The sequence below is a fragment of the Nothoprocta perdicaria genome, unplaced genomic scaffold (genome assembly GCF_003342845.1).
Source record: "Nothoprocta perdicaria isolate Ctin4 unplaced genomic scaffold, notPer1 scaffold_14, whole genome shotgun sequence".
Classification (NCBI taxonomy): domain Eukaryota; kingdom Metazoa; phylum Chordata; class Aves; order Tinamiformes; family Tinamidae; genus Nothoprocta; species Nothoprocta perdicaria.
The window spans coordinates 7,991,254-8,012,069 of NW_020454538.1; the positions used below are offsets into that span (position 1 = coordinate 7,991,254).

A 20,816-nucleotide genomic window follows, 5' to 3' on the forward strand; every position below is an offset into this window, starting at 1 on the left:
ACTCTTTTTACTATCGGCCTATGAGATAGAGCGATATCCTGGGTTTGCTGTAGTGACCTGTTTGTTGTTTCTCAGTGGTTAATTTTCTTCAGCTTTCCTGGCTTCTGCTGCCCAGGTTTGGTACAGAGACTGAAGCTTAGAGGCATTTGTGGGATTCCAAGCAGTAATTGTATTCTCCTCAGCACTGCTACTCCCTTGGAGCACTATAACTACTCAAAAGGGGTCACAGTGCTCAAAATAAGATGCTGAGGTTCAAGTCTGTTCTGCATAAATGCCTGATTAGGGCAGGATATCTTGTTGGAATCCAAGCAAGTGGCAAAGCAATACATAAATAAAATATGAAATTGAATTGGTGAGACTTCCCTGGTTTGCGATATGCAGAGTCCTTGGCAAAACTGTTTCCATGGCAAATGGTCAAGGAAACTGGGAAGAGGTAAAAGCAGCAGCAAGCCCTTTAGTCAGATGCATGGGAGCATCATGCACATGAACTCACAGCAGACAAAAATCCAGAGAACTGAGCTGTGTAGAGCTGGCACTGGTGTGGCAAACCTCTTTGTGCTCCTTGCCCTGTGCCACCAGCCATGCACAAGTGAGGTAGAGAGCAGGAGAAATGTGTGTGCAGGAGAGAAACGTTTTCAGTTATGGTGTTTCTGTCTCTTTGCCTTCTGTCTCACTGCTCTGTCAAGGCTGGTGCAGAGAGTGAAAAGGTGTGAAACCCTTATAATGCAAGCAGTAATTAGAGGGAAGCTGAGGAAACGAATGAATGGGCAGTGAATATTTTGCCTTCCAGTCCTCTGTATCTATTTATTAAATTACAGAGTGCAATGTTGCAATTAGAAAGATTAATTTTCATTATTCTGAGAAATTTCTCCCAAGAGGACTGCATTTGTCATCCTGTATAATGAAACCTGATTTTGACAGGTCCATCTGTAAGCAACGCTCCACCATGCAGATGCTAAGTGTGACTCATCATGCCACAAAAAGCAGGCCTGCATTTGAAGGGTGACTTTCCACTATGCCTCATCTGCTTACAGTTTTTTTTTCTTTTTTATTAAGGAAGCTTCTATTGTTCAGCATATAGGATCTCATCTAGTGCATTATCTTCATCTTGATAGAATTGATTCAGGAGCTGATACATCGAGTAATTGGAATGACCTAGGAGAGACTGTATCTGAATTTATAAAGAGGATCTGCACCGAAATAACCTATAAACAGGTAATAAACCAATCTATGGATTTCCTGGGGAAGTCTCATTATCAGCCTCCAACACCTCCTTAGGTTGTTCTCTTGGTATAAAATCCAGTTTATTACTTTCCTTTTAAAATAATGGATTATTCCGTTGGTCTCAGAGCTTTCTGAGTGATTTTCAGACTTTACTCTAGAAAAAAATAGGACTGTTTGATTATTCTTCTCCTTTTTGTGTTGCAGTATGGAGTAGTCAATTGGGAAAAGTGAAGAAAACCAAGAATTTTTCAGAGGCTAGCTTTAGAGGTTTCAGTTGTCAGATAATCTTGATGCACAGAATTTTTCCAGAAATTCACCATGAGAGTGATATATTCCTGATTTTTCATAATTTATTTTGAAAATTACAGTGATTACCTGGAAAAGCATTCTGAACAATTAGCTGCTAAGATATGGAAGTGTTTGAACATAGTGCTACTATATGTAATCTGTTAATTGAAAGTTTTCTTAAGATATTTTTTAAAATTATTTTAAAATATCAGAAGAAATCCTTCATGGTTTCTCTTACTGCATCACAATAAATGAGATTAGAGCATATATTTTCAAAGGCATTGGATGTAACTGTAAACTAGATAAGAGTTCTTAAATTCTCAGGAAAATCTTGGGTCAGGGGAGGGCCAAGGTTCAGATTCCTGCTTGTACTTGCAAGTCTGCTTTTATAGTCTTTGGGAGAACTTCTGCTTCAAGGCAGACCTAGATGCATCATTTCAATGGTGATAAATCACAAAGGAATTCTGCAGCTCTTCGCACTAAAGCATGCAAGAGGTCCGAATACCTTATTTTGTTTTGTTTTTCCTCTTGAAAACATTTGAATTTGCCACTGTTAGGAATTAGACCTGGGAAAAAACAGTGCCCTGAGAGTGATAAAGAGATGCTTGAAGTTGTTTGCCATGTGCAATTTGCTCACCTGTTTAGATCTGAATGGATGACTTGAACTGGAGTCAGAAAAACAATGTCCTCATCTGTAAGTAACCAGATCATGGTCATGTCATACCAAGCTGCTCTATGCCAGCCATGGTCTTAAGTGATAATTGGTATTTTTACTCACTTTGCTGTAAGTAGAGTTAATTTTGTATGGAAGACAAAAAGACAGAGGTGCTCTAACTCCCATGAAAATCTCTATAGTTTTAGATTGTTAGCATAATTGTAGTCTGAAACAGCTAATAGCAGCCAAAAATACATTTTAATATACAGACATTCTAGACAGTCCCATCACAAGGTTAGTTCTGAGCTTTATTAAAATCTCTGGGCTCAACTGTATACACTGTACACAGATATACACTGTGTACACTGTATACAACTGTATACAGATACAGTGTATCTGTAAAGGTTAATACTTGGTGGCAGACTCAAAGTGAGACTACATGATCTTTTCTTTCCCTATGAGAAGTAATACACTGACACTATACCATGTTTCTACCATTTTTGGCACTTTGAATGGTACAGTTTTAAAAAATATTCAGGGAACTGCTTTAATATAGTGGCTAATTCAGTGTGATTTATCTGTCATGTATATCAATACATATTTGATTTATATAAATAATTTCTGAAATTTAAAGTCCTGAGTGGCTGTGTCCTCTGTAAAGAGATTCCTGAGTCTTAGGGAAGCTTGTACATACCATGGAAAAGGGGTGTTAGTGAAAGCACAGAATCACCGAATACCTAAAGAGGAATTTGTTGCCTTAATAATCCCTTTAATACACCATGAATTTCCCCATGCAGACAGCCTAAGGATTCTGCAGACCGGTTCGGACTAAAGTTTAACCTTTCTGGTCCGCCTTCTATCTTTGCCCATGGAAAATGATTTCCCCCCCTTTACAGTCATAAGAGAAAACCGTGTCTTTCAGTGCTTCTGAATGCTCTTTGAAGAATTAGCTGCTAATGCATGGACGTATTTAAACACTGTGGTGTTACACAGGATCTGTGCAAACCCTGAAATCAGTGATTCTACTCAGCACCACTCCTGGAGAGGGGCACGTGGAGTCAGTTCTGGTTAAGAGAATGAGCTCTGTGTTGGCTGTGACGCTGTGTGACAGATGAAGGGGTAGAAGCAGTTCTTCCTTGGTTCTTTGTGTGGCTTTTTCTCACATATTTGACTGAGAACTATCAAACCATGGCAAGTCTGATTTATTTATTTATTTGGTCTTGTAGGTTGCTAGCTATTAGTTTTAAAGGTCCTTGGGGAGAGGTGGTAGAAAGCGGAGGAGAGGAGGGCATTTTCAGCTGATATTTTGCTGTTGTATTTTGATTTTACCAAGTCAAAGACTACAGTTTAAGACAGACAGTAGCTCCTGACATATAATGAATAAAACTCACTCCCATTGAGAGGCTTTGTGGGACTCTGTGGTCTATTGGAATGAGGGGTGTGCAGCACATTTAGCCTTAAAACAGCAACAAGCTTAATCTCTGTCTTGTTATAAACTTTTGAAAATCAGTGACTGTGTCCATTTTGTCTGCCTAGAGATTTCTGAATCTTTATAAATGAAGAATTTTACTTTTTCCTTATTATAGAGTTCTTTGACAGGTTGCTCTTTTTCCTCTAGAGTACTTCATTTCCTTGAACAGTTGTGCACATTGTATAGGAAGAAGAGCAATTTTCAATTTCTAAATAATACTCTCACTTCTTGTAATAAAAATAACTATTAAAATTCTAGCTGAGAGATTTGTTTACCATCAAAATAAGTCATAGCTAAACTTCACAGTTACTATTTAACTCTTTATCTTTTTCATGTATATATGCACATGCATGTGTGCACACATGTGCACACAAACATACTGTCTCTGTTAGGAAAAAGCAAAACAGAAAAGAAGTATTAAAAGTGGAAAGAAACATGGCAGGAATTAAGAAATGACATATCTGAAGATGTCTGTAGAGTCCAGTTTTTATATATGTAAACATAACTTCCTATTTTTATGGGTATATAAGCAGTACAGTATTTAATTCCTATTCTCTGCTGTCTGTTTTGGCCTCAACTCATCCCTTCATCATCTCCCTCAGGCTTTCTCTCTCTTCAATTTTTTCATAATTTCAGTCCCCTTCTCTGCCAAGTTGGTCTAAGACACAAACTGCAATATCAAGCTTTTTGGTTTTGCTATAAAAAAAGTCCTAGTTTTCTTTTCTTGAATCCTTATACCCCATATTTTTTCTCCTTGGGCATGCTATATGCGTTTATAACTGATGAAGGGAGCAATCTGCTTTTCTTTGGTGGCTGACATTTAACAGGGAGAGACTAAGAATACTGTTTCTGTGTTGCAGAACAGCATAGCCTAGAGTAGTAAGAAATGCGAGTTCTTACAAAATCCTTGATAGCTGCAGCCACAATTTGCAGCTGATTAAGCTTCACAAACCCAGTAAAATTCTGCTGATGGTGTGCAATTTAATTTTTCAATAATTCAGGTAGATAAAACAAACAGAGGGTGCATCTTACTCCTTCTACATAGATTATTCTATAATACACTATGAAAAGGCAAAGGGTAGTAGAGTGGAGTTCAGTCAAACTGGATCAGATGCTTTTACAGGGAGTGAAATGAATATGCAAAATAAACTTCAAACTCTGCTTCAAAGTACAGAGGATGTAAAGCTAAAAAGAGACAACTCAGCAGATTTTTTTCAGTTTGTCAAGACTAACTATTTTCCTCTGATCTTTTTTTGTGCTGAAGCTTTCCTCACACGTGCACACACAAATCATTTGATTTAGGTATTCAGTGCATGGAAAATTCCAGCCTAAATTATTTCAAAGTTCATGATAACCTAAGTAAGTGAAAACTTGGCTTGGGAATTTGAACAACCCTGTTGATAAATATTGTAACAATAAGCAGGGCAACTTAGGCAACAAACCCTTAGGCAACAAGCCCTACCCCTAAGAATAAAGACAGATGTCTAGTCCTTTTTCAAATAGTGAGTTTGCTTTCTTATGCTAATACTGTTTTATAAAAGAAATGCGTTGCACAGAAGAGCAAAGAATTCCATGAAATCAATTGACCAGTGTTATAAAACAATACACTTCAAATTAGGCCTTCTTATCTTGATAGAAAGGCCCATACAAAGAGAAAATGAAGTACTGGAGCTTCCTCCAGCCCAATAACCTTTTTCTTTACAGCTAGTCTCCGCTGTCGGATATACATGACACATACTAAATGGTTCAACAGATAGTGGTTTGTACTGGGCCTCAAAATTAGATCTTTGTTTAAAACATTTTAAATTAATATAGTAGTTATAACGAGAAAAACAGATTGAAGGAAAAAAAGCACTTGTGTTTGAATAAAAGGCATAGGTATTTTCCCTTTTCATTTTGAAATATCTTTTAGTTACAGTGAGTTTGTGTGCAACTTTTAAGAGTATTTAGAGAATCCTACCAGTTGACTGAAGGGTCAATTCCACTAGATAGACAAAAAAGGAAAAAAAAAAAAAAGAGAGAGAGAAAAGAGAGAGGACAAACTGGTCCAAGAAATGGGTTTTCTGCCTACTGACCCTGTTTTAACGGATTGCAAATGTAGGCTGGCAGCCAGGGCTGTTGGAGAGTTTCGCTAGGAAGGGCTATTGCCAAATACCCTGCCCATACACAGATATTCCAAGGGGAGTTAGCTTGGGAGTTCTAGCTTGTCTCTGCAAATGAAAGGATGTCCTGTAATGTGTTCCTAGGATCTAACTGACCTGCCTACATTGAAGCTTTTCGCTGAACATGGTGATGAGCTTGATTTTTTGTGACTGCAGACTAGCTAATCATTTCCATGAAGGAGATTTTCTAACCTGTTTTCCATGTGATCCAAAAGCTTTTGTGAATATCTGGCCCTTTGTCACACACTGAAGCCTACTGACAGTATCACGTTTTTTAAAATTCTTTTCACTGCTCTCTAAAAAGTAATATATGAACTTCCAGTTGTCTGTTCTTCAGCTCTTTCTGAAATCTTGAGCACTGCCTCTGAGGCTTAGCCCTGGGAATCCGTAATTTCCTTTCTTTTTTTTTTCCCAAGCAAAACACAAGTACAAAATGGTCTTTTATGATATGTGTAATAAGTACATGGTCTCAGATGATTATTTTTTAAACTGGTGCTGCAAATAACTTGTGTAGAGGCTTGTGACTTGGTGCCATGTTCTTTGTAATAAACTTTATTGTATTGAGTGCATCTTTAATACGATATAGAAGAGCTTCAGAATAGTAGTTACATTTTTCATCTTATTCTTTCTGTTAGAAGATTTCAGTATGACTCTAGCAGCTGTTCTGAAACTGCGTGCAGGTACCAGTGGGAGAATGCAAGCATTTTAAATCATAGCAGTAGCAACTTCTTTAAGAAGGTTGACTTGGGCTATGAGATAAACATCTATGCACAAAGATATTTGCTGGTAAATTGTTGTTTTGTATACATAAAGCTATCTCCTCAGTTTGCACAAGACCTGAAGTTCCCATTCAGAATATGCATTTTCCCTAGGTTGTATTCACAAGCTGGCACAGAGCTGGGAATCCACACTCTTGCTGGAGTTATCTGGGCCTGCTGACAAGGCAGCAGCTTCCATCTTGGGAATCAGGGCTCTCTGCATGTTTTTCTGACATGCTTTGTCCCAGTGAATTTCATTTGAGTTATAAAACACATTTTTCAAAATGCAAAAGAATACAGTGGCATTCAGCTGAAGTTTTTACATGGGGTGCAGTATAATGACTAGCTTATTTTATAATAAATGATTTGTTAAGCCATGGAAAACTTGAAAAGAATTAGGGAGGAAGCGTAACAGAGAACAGCATTTTATTTGTACAAAAGAGAGCTGAAATACAAGAAGAAAGAACATTTTATTTTCAGCCTAATTACCAAGATAGAAGAATACAATCTTGATTGAATACATGCTGAGTTAAGTCTTTGGTGTGGAAACATCCTTCTTTACCTTTTTATTTTTTTGCATGTGTGTGCAGCTGTGAGTCCACCATTCAGTTTGTTTTTCCATCCTTCCATCAGTGAAGTTCATGGAATAGATGAGTAGATGAGTATTTGTGCTGGTAAAGGAACCCAGCTGATAAGCAACACTTTGGAAACCAGGAAGCATTACTTTTTCTCTGTGCAACTGTTTTCAGATTGTTTGTATGCTAGTTTATATAGCTTTTTCTAGGTTGAAGGACACCCTTTCCCATCCCAAACACCTACTTTCTTATGATTTTTAGTGCATGGAAGGGGAATGAAAGTTTGAATTTGACCTAATATTTTGGGCCACTGTATTTTGGGTCTTTTGATTTGCTGTAAGACATCATCATGAGGTGTAAATGGCCTGTGTACTATATATACGTTTTCCAGGGAATACTAGCCAATTTCTTTCTGTTTTCTTATACAGCAGTACTCAGAAAGCTGGAAATATTGGAGGGGGCTGTGGAGAGAGAAGGAAATTACTTATCTCTTAGATCTATAAAGAAACAGCTAAGAATGGACTTGATGGCATTTTTGTGTCTTGTAGGCTGAGACAGGATGAAGTCATTTAATGTTCACAAAAAATTCACCAGCCCATGGGCAGGCAATCAGTTACTGGAAGTTGTATAGCTCAATTCTCTAATTGGCTTTGAAAGTTTCAAGTGGCTGGTTTTTGTTTTACAGTCTCTCTGTGCTCAATAGCAAAAAATCTGTTTTCAGCAGTATAAAGTATCCTGTTTATTATTGATGGTAGTAATGGAGTTTTGAACTACATTATAAAACCTTCCCCTGGCTTTTAGCTTTCCTAGTACCGTTATAAAACCTTCCCCTAGCTTTTAGCTTTGCTAGTACTGCATGATGTTTTCTCTTTTTTTCAGAATATAACTGCAGAAGTAAATGGTAAGATGTCCTTTGTCATGTCCTCAGTCAAGTCATTCTTTATGGTTATTAACAGTCCTGTGTTATCCTAGTACTTTCTTTTAGCTTTGTTTCCGGATTTTCACATTTTGTGCAGGAGGACGAAGTGATTCTATTATGGTTATATTCCAAAAGCTGTTAAAATAATGATTCAGAAACCAAATAGCTAAGCTGTTTTCAGTAACTAGAACATAAAAAAGAAAAATTACTGTAACAACAAAAGTATCCAAATTAAAGACACTGTTATGTCTCAGAATTAAAGATTTATTTACGTAATGAAGGCCCAGATTTAATACAAAAGCTTCTAACTCCTCTAGAAAGAGCTACCATAAAGTCTTTACTCTGATGTGTGTTACCTTTTATTATATATATTATATATAAAATATATATATATAGATATAGACATGTTATATATATCTTTGAACTTTTTAAACTACCCACCTAAGCAGGAAACTTTCTACAGTATTAACATCCTGTTTGGAATTCCAAGGGCTAGAATATATTCCGGTCTAATTAGAAGAGGGAGGAGAAAATGAAACAGGCAAGTCAAAGTCAAGTTAATTTAATAAATAATACGTTCTGAAGCTAAACACATTTTAGCAAAAGCGTGATTGTAGCATATATTGTAATGACCGTGAGTGGACAGTGCAGTAGATTGAGAGCCAGCTGGATGGCAGAGCTCAGAGGGTGGAGAGTTGGGCAGAGAGGAACCTCTGGAGGTTCAACAATGACAAGTGCAGGGTCCTGCACCTGGGGAGGAATAACCCTAGGTACCAGTACAGAATAGGGATCGATCTGCTGAAAAGCAGCCCCACGGAGAGGGACCTGGGAGTCCTGGTTGACACCAAGTTAACCATGAGTCAGCAGTGCGCTCGTGGCTAAGAAGGGGCCACAAGGGGCGTAGGGATCCACAAGGATCCCTAGAGGGAATCCTGCCCCTCTGCTCAGCTCTGGTGAGGCTGCACCTGGAGTATTGGGGGCAGTTCTGGGCTTCCCAGTATATGGAGCTTCTAGAGAGGGTCCAACATTGGGATGGGAGCATCTATCGTATGAGGAAAGACAAAGCGAGCTGGGCCTGTTTAGCTTGGAGAAGAGAAGGTTGAGAAGGGATCTGATCAATATGTCTACGTCTGGAGGGTGAATATGGGGAGGATGGAGCCAAACTCTTCTAGGCGGTGGTCAGTGACAGTACAAGGAGTGATGGCTATAAGTTGAAACACAGGCAGTTCCATCTCCATATGAGAAAGAATTTCTTCACTGTGAGGGTGACAGAGCCCTGGCACAGGCTGCCCAGGGAGGCTGTGGAGTCTCCTTCTCTGGAGGTCTTCAAAACCTGCTTGGATGGCGCCCTGTGCCCTGTGCTCTGGGTGTCCCTGCTGGAGCAGAGGGATTGGACTAGATGATCTCTAGAGGTCCCTTCCAACCTCAACCATTCTGTGATTCTGCAGCTGAGAACTGCTTTCTCCTGTAGGGCATCAGCCATTAGGCACTAGTCACTACATCATTTTAATTCAGCATCCCTTTCAGTACTTCAGAAAAAACATCTCTCTGCCTTTGGACAAATCAATAATTCTTTTTGCAATGTCATAAACATAAAACCAGTGTTATGATTTTTAGAAAGACATATCTTTTAGAATACTCTTGATAGCTTTAATCCTATTCTCTGTGACAGAAGAAAAGATTTTAAGATAATTTAGGAGGCAGTTAGATTTACAGTACTTTTAAGAGAGCACATAGAATAGATGTGGAAAGACTTAGCCAAATAAACTCTGCCTTAAAAGATAGTAATTTACTTCTACAGACCTATATTTGTCTATCTAACAAAATATGGCTATCGAATTTACATATAATTCATTCTTTTTCTCCAAGCTCGTTGCCTAACAGCAAGGTAAAGGCAAATAAGAAAGTGTTAACTCTAATGAGTTTAGTAGCAGCTTCACTCAGTTCCGCAGTGATGAGAAACTGTAAGGGAATTTAGGCTGGTTAGATTAATACGATGGTAAGAAAGGAAAAAAATTTATGCCATCAAGTGTCTTTTAAATATGGAATTGCTCCACTGAGAAATTGTAACACCCAGCACTGCAGCTGATAAACTATTCAAAGCTACAAAATGTCTAATCTATTAAAGAATGAGTAGGGTAAAAAACATCTCTGTGAAAGCTCATCCCTCAACAATGCTTATGCTAGTAGACACTGCAGGGTAATCTTCATTTCTCTGTTTAATTTTATTGTGGGCTTGTATTTGCATTTTCTCTTCTGCTGACCTGATGCATAAAAATCATCAGTTATTGAATTCTTTCAATCCTATATAAGATTACTTAGTGCAAAGATTGCACTCCATTAATCAAAACTTCAGTTGTGTTCCTTCTGCTTTCCCTCCTGACTGTTTCCTGCTAAATTGTATTGAAATACAGTCTAGCAACACATTTCAATTGCAGTATAGACAAGCGAATCTGTAACAGCGAACAAGACACAGGCAACAGACAGCTGGTATTCATTCCCTTGTTCTAATTAACAGGAAGCACTCATTTACATTGACAGTAGATAATTCCTTGCTGAAAGTCTATTTTACTAGTGACCCCATTTCATAGAATCATAGAATCATAGAATGCCGAAGGTTGGAAGGGACCTCAGAGGTCATCAAGTCCAACCCCCCTACTCACACAGGGTCACCTAGAGCACGTGGCACAGGGCTGCATCCAAGCGGGTTTTAAAGATCTCCAAAGAAGGAGATTCCACAACCTCTCTGGGCAGCCTGTTCCAGTGCTTTGTCACCCTCACAGTGAAGAAATGCTTCCKTAAGTTCCTGTGGAACTTCCGATGCTTCAGTTTGAAGCCATTTCCTCTAGTCCTATCVCTGYCCACCACTGAAAAGAGGCCGCCCCCCTCCTCCTCACTGCCTCCCTTGAGGTATTTATACACGCTGATCAGGTCCCCCCTCAGCCTCCTCTTCTCCAGGCTGAACAGGCCCAGCTCTCTCAGCCTTTGTTCATATGGTAGATGTTCCAGGCGCCTGATCATCCTGGTAGCCCTGCGCTGGACTCTCTCCAGCAGCTCCACATCCCTCTTGTACTGGGGAGCCCAGAACTGGACGCAGTACGCCAGATGTGGCCTCACCAGGGCTGAGTAGAGGGGGATGATCACTTCCCTCGACCTGCTGGAGACGCTTTTCTTAATGCACCCCAGGATCCCGTTGGCCTTCTTGGCCACCAGGGCACACTGCTGCCTCATGGTCAACTTGTCGTCCACCATGACACCCAGGTCCCTCTCTGCGGGACTGCTCTCCAGCAGGTCTACGCCTAATCTGTACTGGTGTCCAGGGTTATTCCTCCCCAAGTGCAGGACCTTGCACTTGCCCCTGTTGAACCTCATGAGGTTTCTCGCCGCCCAGTCCTCCAGTCTGTCCAGGTCCCTCTGGATGGCAGCACAGCCCTCAGGGCTATCAGCTACTCCACCCAGTTTGGTATCGTCGGCAAACTTGCTGAGGGAGCACTCCAGCCCTTCATCCAGGTCATTAATGAATAAGTTGAACAGGACCGGAACAGGATTTGAACACTTGTGCCAGCTAAATGGCCTTCAAAGTTAAATTAGTGTGAGTATTACAAATCAGAGAGGCGCTTCTCAGCAAAGTGAGGACTATCAGTGCGTAATATCTACAGAAAGATGAGGGTTTAGGAGAGTATCACTTCATCAGAGAAAACATGTCTCACGCTGTCATACACAAAAAATAGTCCATGGATTTCTCCATGGACTGAATCAGTTTAATTTGTGAGCAAAGGAGTTCATAAATTATCTAAGACAGCCCCATTGACTGCCAAATTGCAAAATTCTTATTAAAACTCAGGACTCTGTATCAGACAATAGCTTGTGCGTGCAGTGTTGTAGATGAATGGCACACAGCTTCAGCTACACAAGAGGGGAGAAATAATCAGTAATCTTTATTTCAAGAAAACTTTTTGCACATTTTTTTTACTTGCTTGCAGCTGAAGAGAGTTTCTTGATAATACCCAGTATACATTGCATTTACAGAAAAAAAATCATGTCATAAGGGTAAAAAATTCATAATCTTAAAATGAAAAATTGTTAGTACGCATTTTGAAAGAGCCTCTTCTTATAACTAATGAATAGTTCCCCAAATTCTACCGTTATGAATTGAAAGTCACTGATCCCTGAACAGAGGCTTATAGTTTCGTAGTAAAGAGGGATGGGGAGAGTCTATACTCCAAAACACTTGCCCTCTCATTTCTCAAAAAAAAAAAAGAAAAAGGAAGCTTAATAATAGATGGGGAAGTCTGACCTAAGGAGACTGGGACCTGGTGGAGGATTTGACTTCCTACCAAGGTAGTGCTGCCTTCTGTTCTGTGAAGTTACTCATATCTGCACAGCTCGTTACATTTGGAAGGAAAGTAAAATATATACATACTTACATTGCTATAATGTAAGTTTTTTCTTAGTTTTTTTATGGAGATACATTCCTGCATTATGACAATATAATTTTTGTAGGTTGACAGGAATGAAAAGTAAGGATTTGGGAAACATTAAATACATATTAACTCCCCCCTGCACACACACATAAATGCTAGTCAAGCCTGCTAAGCAGTTGGTATTCAAGGAGACACCTGGGAGTGATTTATCCAAAGATGTAAAGGAAAAATAAACTTTCTGCAGATGATTGATGCTTCTATCTCTTCACTCTCATCTTATCTTAAAATAACAATTTTGATATGACTCCTTTTATCCAGAATGTCCAAGGATGTGTGTGTGTGTGTGTGTGTGTGTGTGTGTGTGTGTGTGTGTGTGTGTGTGTCTGCCTGCCTTTTTGTCTTTTCTTACACAGTTCCCAGAGATCAAGAAGAAGACAGTAAGTGAGCAGTGGAAGACACCATGTATATATGTCTATGGACACTAGCTTTTCCTCTGCCATCCATATTTCTTATGTGGCCTCAGCGATCTGTACAATGAAGGCCTTAAACTAGTGAAGAACAGCTTGTTGTCCACTTGAGGCCTCAATTTCTGAACAGAAGGTCCAAGTGAAAATCAGCCAGGGAAATAGCTGTCACCAAAAGGGCTGTGATCTACATGCAGGTGATTAATTAAACTGTTTGCAGATAGTTGTCTTTCAGTATTTCTCACTCTATCCTTCCTTCCCTTTGGATCCTTGAATGGGCGTAGAGTATGAATGAGAATTCCTGCAAACAGCAGAATGCACAACAGTTAAATCCATACCTGGCTCACTGTGGCAGGTCCTGTTTTTAACAGCTTGTTATTTTAAATGATTTCCTATAAACTTGAGATTCCCAGCTGTGGACTTTGACCCTGTTTAGGTTTTCATGATAATCAAAATTTGAAGGAAAATGGGGTTGTGGAGTAAGTGCTGGACTATCATCTACTATCTGGACAGGGATAGGGCATAGAAAGTCTAAAGTTTGTTTGATCCTAGAGCTTAGTTTTTTAAAGTCATGAGCAGAAATGGCCATTATATGTTAAATAAATTTCTTCTAGACTAAAAGCCTTTTTTCATCTGTCTTTAATTGTATAGCCCAAAGTTGTGTTTAAAATTTGTAATTAACAGTAATGATTAACTTCAAGGAGTGCCATAAACTTTTAGTTTAACAGTGTGTAAAAATAAGCCTTTGGGCCATGCACTGAACAGAATACAAGAGAATATTGAGTTGCTGGTCCTTATGTGAGGGCTGAAAGAGGCAGACCTATTCAAAAGAAATAAGTAGATGATCATAAGATTAGTCTACATTAGAATACATAAATAAAAAAAAGGATTTAAGATGATATCACTAATTCAATTACAGAATCTATCAATATTTAATAATGACTTTGTAATCTTAATGGTGTCTTTAACGTAGTAGTTTGGGCAGTGCTGCCAGGTGAATGTTGTTACTTGAGGCATGCAATGTGGCCTAGTAGATAAGGTATTGAGCTCAGCAGGGAGGGCTGGAGCATAATGTAGGTTCACCAATAACATTGATCAATCTGCTCAGCTGTGGATGCTGCTGTACTTCTAGCCCACATCCCAAGGGCTTAGTTGAATGTGTTGTTGACCCTGTTAAATGCATCACAGCTGTGTGACTGTGGCGCAGTTCTACCGAGACAATTTTTGTTAAGAAATTAGAAAGTATTAGAAAGTGAGCTAAAGCCACTCAAGGTAAGAGTAAAAATATTTCAGAAATGTAGTAGTTGAGATGGTGGTAGTTAGTGAATCAAGGACACCAGAGGAAAAATATTGAAGTGGCCCTAAGGAAAAAGAACAAAACAAAGCAGAGAATTAGAAGACTCAGTAACATCGAAGATCAGCCAATTCCAAGAAGTAACAGGCCTGGTGAGCATTTTAATGCTTAGGTTAGTTGCATATAAGTTCTAGATATCTACTATGTTAACCAGTAAATGATTTCTGAGTAAACTTAATTGTGTATGATAAAAAGATGCATGAACAAAAGTGATTGAGTGCAGCTGCTTAGACTCTGTCCTACCCTTGTTCCTTTACCTGGTACCACTTAGTAGTGTAGTGACACCACCAATACCCATTAGAGAGGAGCTCTGTTCTCAGCTGGAACACTGAATTCACAATGGTTAAACTAATAAAATGAAGGAAAAGGTTAATATACTGATTGCTGAAGTATTTTAACAGCAACATCATGATGTCCTCCTCTTCATGTCCCAAAGAGACTAATGGTTTTCTCAGAAAAACATCTACTCGGGTAACAGATGATGTGGTCAGAGATCAATGCTGAAAATACAGTAGAAGTTTTAAAGAAGAATCTGGAGAAGGAATTAGAGGATGTTTCAGGAAAAACCATGAAAGAGCCATAGATGCTATTTTTAGTACGTATTTGATCTATAAGATATCCTACAATACAACAAGAAAGGGCATGGGCTATATAATGCAAGAACATGTGCTAGTTAACTATTTTATGCTGTTGAGCAACAGCATAAAGCAATATCTTCGCTGAGGAAATAGAAAGGATTCAGACAACTTTGTGTATAATAAATTCAACACATTAAATCTGGCAGCAGCAGATCACAAGAAGCAGAATTCCCACAGAGATGTGGAGCGATTCTCCTTGTGAGTTTTTTGCTGATCTTCTCACTCAGCGATGAAAAGAAATCGCTCGGCTCTATTTTAGCCATGAATATTCTCATTTCCATAACAAAATATTAGCAACTCGTTTATATAATCTTTATCCTGTGATATTGAAATTACTTATCCAAAATGAATGGCTGCCAGGCTGATATGACACTCATAAGATTACAAGTTTGCATGTGATTCATCGTTTTTCATCTTTAATTCTGCTTTCTGTAAAAATATTGTTTTTTTTCCTATATTCTGATATATTTAAGTATTTACTGAGAATCTGAATGAGGATATATTAGCCTTCTTTTCCTAACTCTACAATGGTCTCAAAGGAGAGCACACTATAACACATCCAATTTATTTAGCATAATTTTTGTTACCATTTTAAGGTAGCACTACGTAGAGAAACTGAACATGTTCAAAAGATCATGAGAATTTCCATTTGAAAATAAGTTTTTGACTTACAAATGTATATCAAAAAGTCTGATTCATACATGGTTTTTACTCTGAGGTGCATTAACTACAGAAAGCTGTATTGGAATATTTTATCAGCTCAAACAGTGAAGGGAAAAGTATAAAGCATCCTGTAATCAAACAAGAAGACACTCTTTCCCATATGATTGTGAATCTTCTTGAAGAAGGCGTAAATGAGCTCTAAGGCTTATCAAACTTCACTGAGATAAACATGAGTTAGTTAGTTGAATATTGCTCCCAGTAAATGTAATGAAAATCAGGATTAATTTATTTGACCTCCAAAAGTACTAGCATGCTTTATCTTCCTTAAGAGAGCTGAAATTTCAAATTCAGGATTTGTGCTTTGGACACTTTTTACTTCAGCAAATTGTTTACAAAGATATAGCCTATGCCTGAGATGTATATATTGATACCAATTTTGTTTTAGTACTCTTTTCTAGACAGTTGTTTTTTACTGTTGTTGAGTTGGAATAAGTACTTAGATATTTTGATTTCAATGACTGTTTTTTTCATGTAATGTGAGACAAAATTTGATTGTCATTGAATTTATGAAGACTTTACAAAGAAAACTAGTATAGGTGCCATTTTCATTTTTGTCATCTGTTATCATATATGAGAAATAATTTAGCTTGAATCTAATGTCAATTGCCAGTCATATTTCCATTCAAGACAACTCACAATTAAGAAAAATAATATTGCGTTTGGTAAGTGATGGGAAAATCAAGGGAAGAGTGAAATAGCCACAGATTTTTCTATTTTCTCTGGTAATAACACTATTGTCTTTCCTGTAAGGTTGATAATTATATTTATTCCTAATGAAAATCCTGTCACTATTTACCATGATTTTCATTACCTAGATCTATGTTTAGCATAAAGGAGGATTTAAGGTATTAGTGTGTTTGATGTCGAGTACACAGTTAAGTACTGTTGAATGAGAATGAGCAGAACTGGGATCCTCAGAAGAGGGGTCAACTTCATATGTTAAAAGGAATGTGAAACTGAGTTACTGAGGCCCTTTCCAGACATCTTGCCATCTGGAAGAGTTTTGCAGACAGATACTATGTGCAGTAGTATATTCTAATATATTCCTTTTTTTTTTTTTTTTTTTTCCTTTAATTGTTCTCACGTATTTCCTATGGGATTAAGTTCTGTCTCAATAAGATGTGAATTGGCATCAGAGGAAGGGATGAATTTTATCTGAGAGATGGAAATTACCTCTTATTATCTGTTCAGTTTGACAGATTTTTTTTCCAACCATAATAAAGTCCCTGTTGGAACAGGAAGAGCATCTGAACTGTTCTGGTGGATTACTGCATGATTCTGAGGGTTTACATAACTGAGCCGTGTAATTAGTCAGGAAGCTTGTACAGGGGAGCTGATTATTGCAGTCAAAAAAAAAAAGTGTATAGTAGTTTTATCTATGTGCTCTTTTTGTTGTTTTATTTTATTTTAATTTTGAGTGAGCTATTCAAGAATATAAAAGAGTCTGTAATGATAAATTTCCTTGATTAGCTGTAGGGAAGGGAAGCATCATTCCATTGACTTTTCAGAATATTTTGGTATATTTGAATCAAACTCTCATCCTGTCTGCTCCTGAGCTCACATTGTATCTGTTGGTGGTAGATCTGGATAAATACAGGGCAATGAGATTGTACACATTAGTTTAAATTTTAACGAGAACACATTTTTGAATATAATCTTAGCTTATCTGCTTTGGCAACATATGTTTTTCTCTCCTTGTGTATTTAGTTAACCAAACTTAGTAGCCTGAATAATTAGGCAAAGCTATATTACTAGCTCAAAATTTGCTTTTGATGATAAGTTGTGTACATATTAACAATTTGAATTGTTGTGTTTGAACTATGAAAGTTCCCAAATACTTGCAAACTATCCCCGTTTTATCTTCAGCGAACAAGAGAACTATTCAGGAAGCAAATTCTTCACAAATTATGTATAGACCAGGAGTAATTTGTTGATGATATCCATAAAAAGTTCTCATTTTATACTTAGGACAGAATCCAGAAGAGGCTTTAGCACTGAAAAGCTGTACTTCAGCAGAATTTAAGTGCCTGTCTGTAACCACAAGACCTTTCTCTTTAAGCCATACATGTGAAAGTGTACATTAATCTCAATTTTACCAATTTAGATTTCCTAGGTGCCTTCATTTCTGCTTCTTTGGAACTTCAGAAATGCCACGCTCACAGCAGAGTGAAGTGCTTGTCTTAGTCCTATGCCTGTCTGAGTTTTACAGCTGAGCCTAAATCTCTAAATTTAGAACCTAAATTCTCTGAAATTTCTCTGTGGATATACAGGTATACAGGTACAGGTACAGCTACACCTACAGCTACAATGAAAGAAACATTATACTGATATCACTGACTATTTAAAAAAATGCTGAATTTGATACTTTCCAGCTTTAATATGGTAGGGAAAAAAAAGAGCGTTCACTTGGATTTATTGCACTTTTTGAGAAAATTCAGATTCTTAAGTTGCCCAGGACTGTCCTTCAGTCAACCATTCTGCAAGGAATGCCCCATTTGTGGTGAAAAATGACCTTGTAATGAGGTCATTTTCTGCCAAGACTCTTAATATTCACAGTCTTTATTTGTTGGACTGCTCCCTCTTAGCCAATAGCTGTTAATACAGAAATCAAAAATGAGGCTAGAAGTATAAGCTTAATTCAGTTTTAGATTTCTAGTTATTGGACTGTCATGTCATGTCCAGTTTTCCTTTCTTTTTTCTAGCATCTTTTGAAATAGATAATGAAAAAAAGCTACTCTACAATGCAATACCGGCTTGGTCTCTCAAGCCTTGTGCATATGTTTAAGTTAAGGAGCCAAATATTTCACTTCTATTTAGTCCCAAGACAGCTTTACTGTGCCTGCAATTTTTGCTAATTTAAAGCAAAAAAAAAAAAAAATTGCCTTACAATTCCTACATTCTGTACCTAAAAACAGGTTCTGAATTTTGTGAACTCTGGAGAGAAAAAGTAAGTTTTGAAACCAGTACTTGTGAATCATTATGGAGCCATCTCTCCTGGAGGCAGTGAGAGTAATTATACAAACATAAAATTGCAGATTTGATGTTGAAGCTGGTTAAATAAACATGCACAGATGTCCTGCTTATTACAAGAAAGCTGAATGGTAAATACCTCTCTGCCTGAAGAAGAATACAAGAATATGAAAGGGACTCATGAATTAAAAGAAGGGATAACAGCAAGGGGAGTATGAGAGGAGCAAAGAAAATACATATTTTGGTTTAAGCGTGTGGTTGCATTTAATTAAAACACAATTTGTTCAGTTGGTTCTGAATAATGATTTTCATAGTTTTTGAAGCTCTCTCACAACAGCTGATAATACTTTTTTTCTTTATAAGAATATGCAGTTGGCACTTGTTTGAATAACATTAAACACCATTAGCCTTCTAATATACCAGGTTAACCTTATCAGTCATTTAAAATATTAGTAATTATTGCTCCAAATATAATTATATTTTCACATTGAAATTCTGTGAGAACGTTTAATGCTTCTTCAGGGTTTGGTTTCAGAGGAAAGAGCAGGTAAATCTCTGTTTTTTATTTTAAGACATAGACAGCCATGGCCACTTTCTTTACTCAACTATCATCTAAAATCTTTCTTTAGAAAGTTTCGACAAGCAGTATCCAAAAAATGTCTTGGATTTTTCAGTTTCAGCTTCTAAAGGGGAAAAGAACAATCTGAAATAAGTAATTTTGATAGCTATTTTGGGGGGTTTGTAAGACAGAGATACCTCAACATTCTTAATCAGTAAGAGTTTGTGATATACTGCCAAGCTAAATACAGTTGTCAGTCTCTTATGAGAGGTAAATTCCAAAAGTTACTGAATATTCTCAGCATTTTTACAATGATTTGAATGTAGATTTAGAATCCAGACTTAAAACCAAGTGAGCTTCTATCTAAATGAGTGGGTTTGTTTGTATTTTGTAGCCATGCTTACTTTCTTTTAAGAAATTTTCCTTGTAACATACCTATCATATATACGTGTTGCAATCTTGTAGGAGGTATATAATAATTTAAGAAATTCTGAAAGCAGTGTCAAGCTAGAAATTTTTTACTATCATAAGAGGCCACATACTACTAGAAATTAGGGAGATTAAGGAATGCCCTTTACCTCCTGCAGCTCTGATTCTTTCTATTACCAGTAATATCTAGTAGAAGGACTACAAATAGAAGTACAAGGACTACTGTAAATTTCCTGTATGGCAGGGTTGCCTTTGAATTTTATTCAATTTATTGAATATTATTTAATATATTATCATAGTATTTATATATGATACACATGCAGTATTTGATTTATTAGTATTTGAAGTATTAAATATTATATAATCATATTATATAATATATATGACATTTCCATACCTTTATTTATAAATAATGTTAAAGGTGCTCGTTAAGACTCCAGCCATTGTTTTCAACAAAAATTAAGGAAGATGAAAAGCTTCATAAAAATGAGAAGAGTTCCCTTTTTTATTAATACTGAGTATTTAATCAATCATTTGATCTTTCTTATAAGAAGTCCTAGAGCAGATGTCACTTTTTCACTTTTTTTTTTTTTTTTTGGTCTCCTCAAAGTTGCAGTGTTTGCAGTGTTGGAAAATCAGTGGATTAATTTCAGCATGGAACCACCATTACCAGGAAACTGTTATGATATTCAGCAAACATTTTTCTTCTTTCCCCACTTCCTGAATATTTTTCATCTTTTCATCTGTAGTGTGTCTTTATTTTCATAAAATATTTTTGCTAATAAGTGCAAGTTAAAACTTTGCTTGAACAAGAACTTCCAGTTACTCACTCATTTGCTTGCCAAGTGAAATAATTAGTCCAATAATTGCTTTACTGCACTTAATACTTCTATTCTGATAGGCTGTACTTCTGAAATGATATTTGCTTCTTTCACTACAGAACCAAGTTTCAATATCCCCCTTATCCTAGATATAGGAATGTCCTTTCAAGTTTATCATGAAAAAAGGTCCAAAGGCAAAGAGGGTTTTTTTTATATGTGATATATATTATTGTTTTATTCTTTTCTATCTATAGCTATTTTAAATTGGCTGTAAAGTCATTTTAGCCTTCTCTCTTTCTCTCTTTCTCTCTTTCTCTCTTTCTCTCTTTCTCTCTTTCTCTCTTTCTCTCTTTCTCTCTTTCTCTCTTTCTCTCTTTCTCTC

At 37.2% G+C, this 20,816-nt stretch overlaps 1 long non-coding RNA gene across 1 annotated transcript in view; it reads left to right on the forward strand.

Annotated features, from left to right (window-relative positions):
• The first annotated feature begins 1,159 nt into the window (after window positions 1-1,159).
• The window catches only part of LOC112943016, a 36,052-nt gene continuing 16,395 nt past the window's right edge, over window positions 1,160-20,816 (forward strand). The window contains exon 1 of the long non-coding RNA XR_003248511.1: window positions 1,160-1,215. This is a non-coding gene — a long non-coding RNA (uncharacterized LOC112943016). The remainder of the gene's footprint in view (window positions 1,216-20,816) is intronic.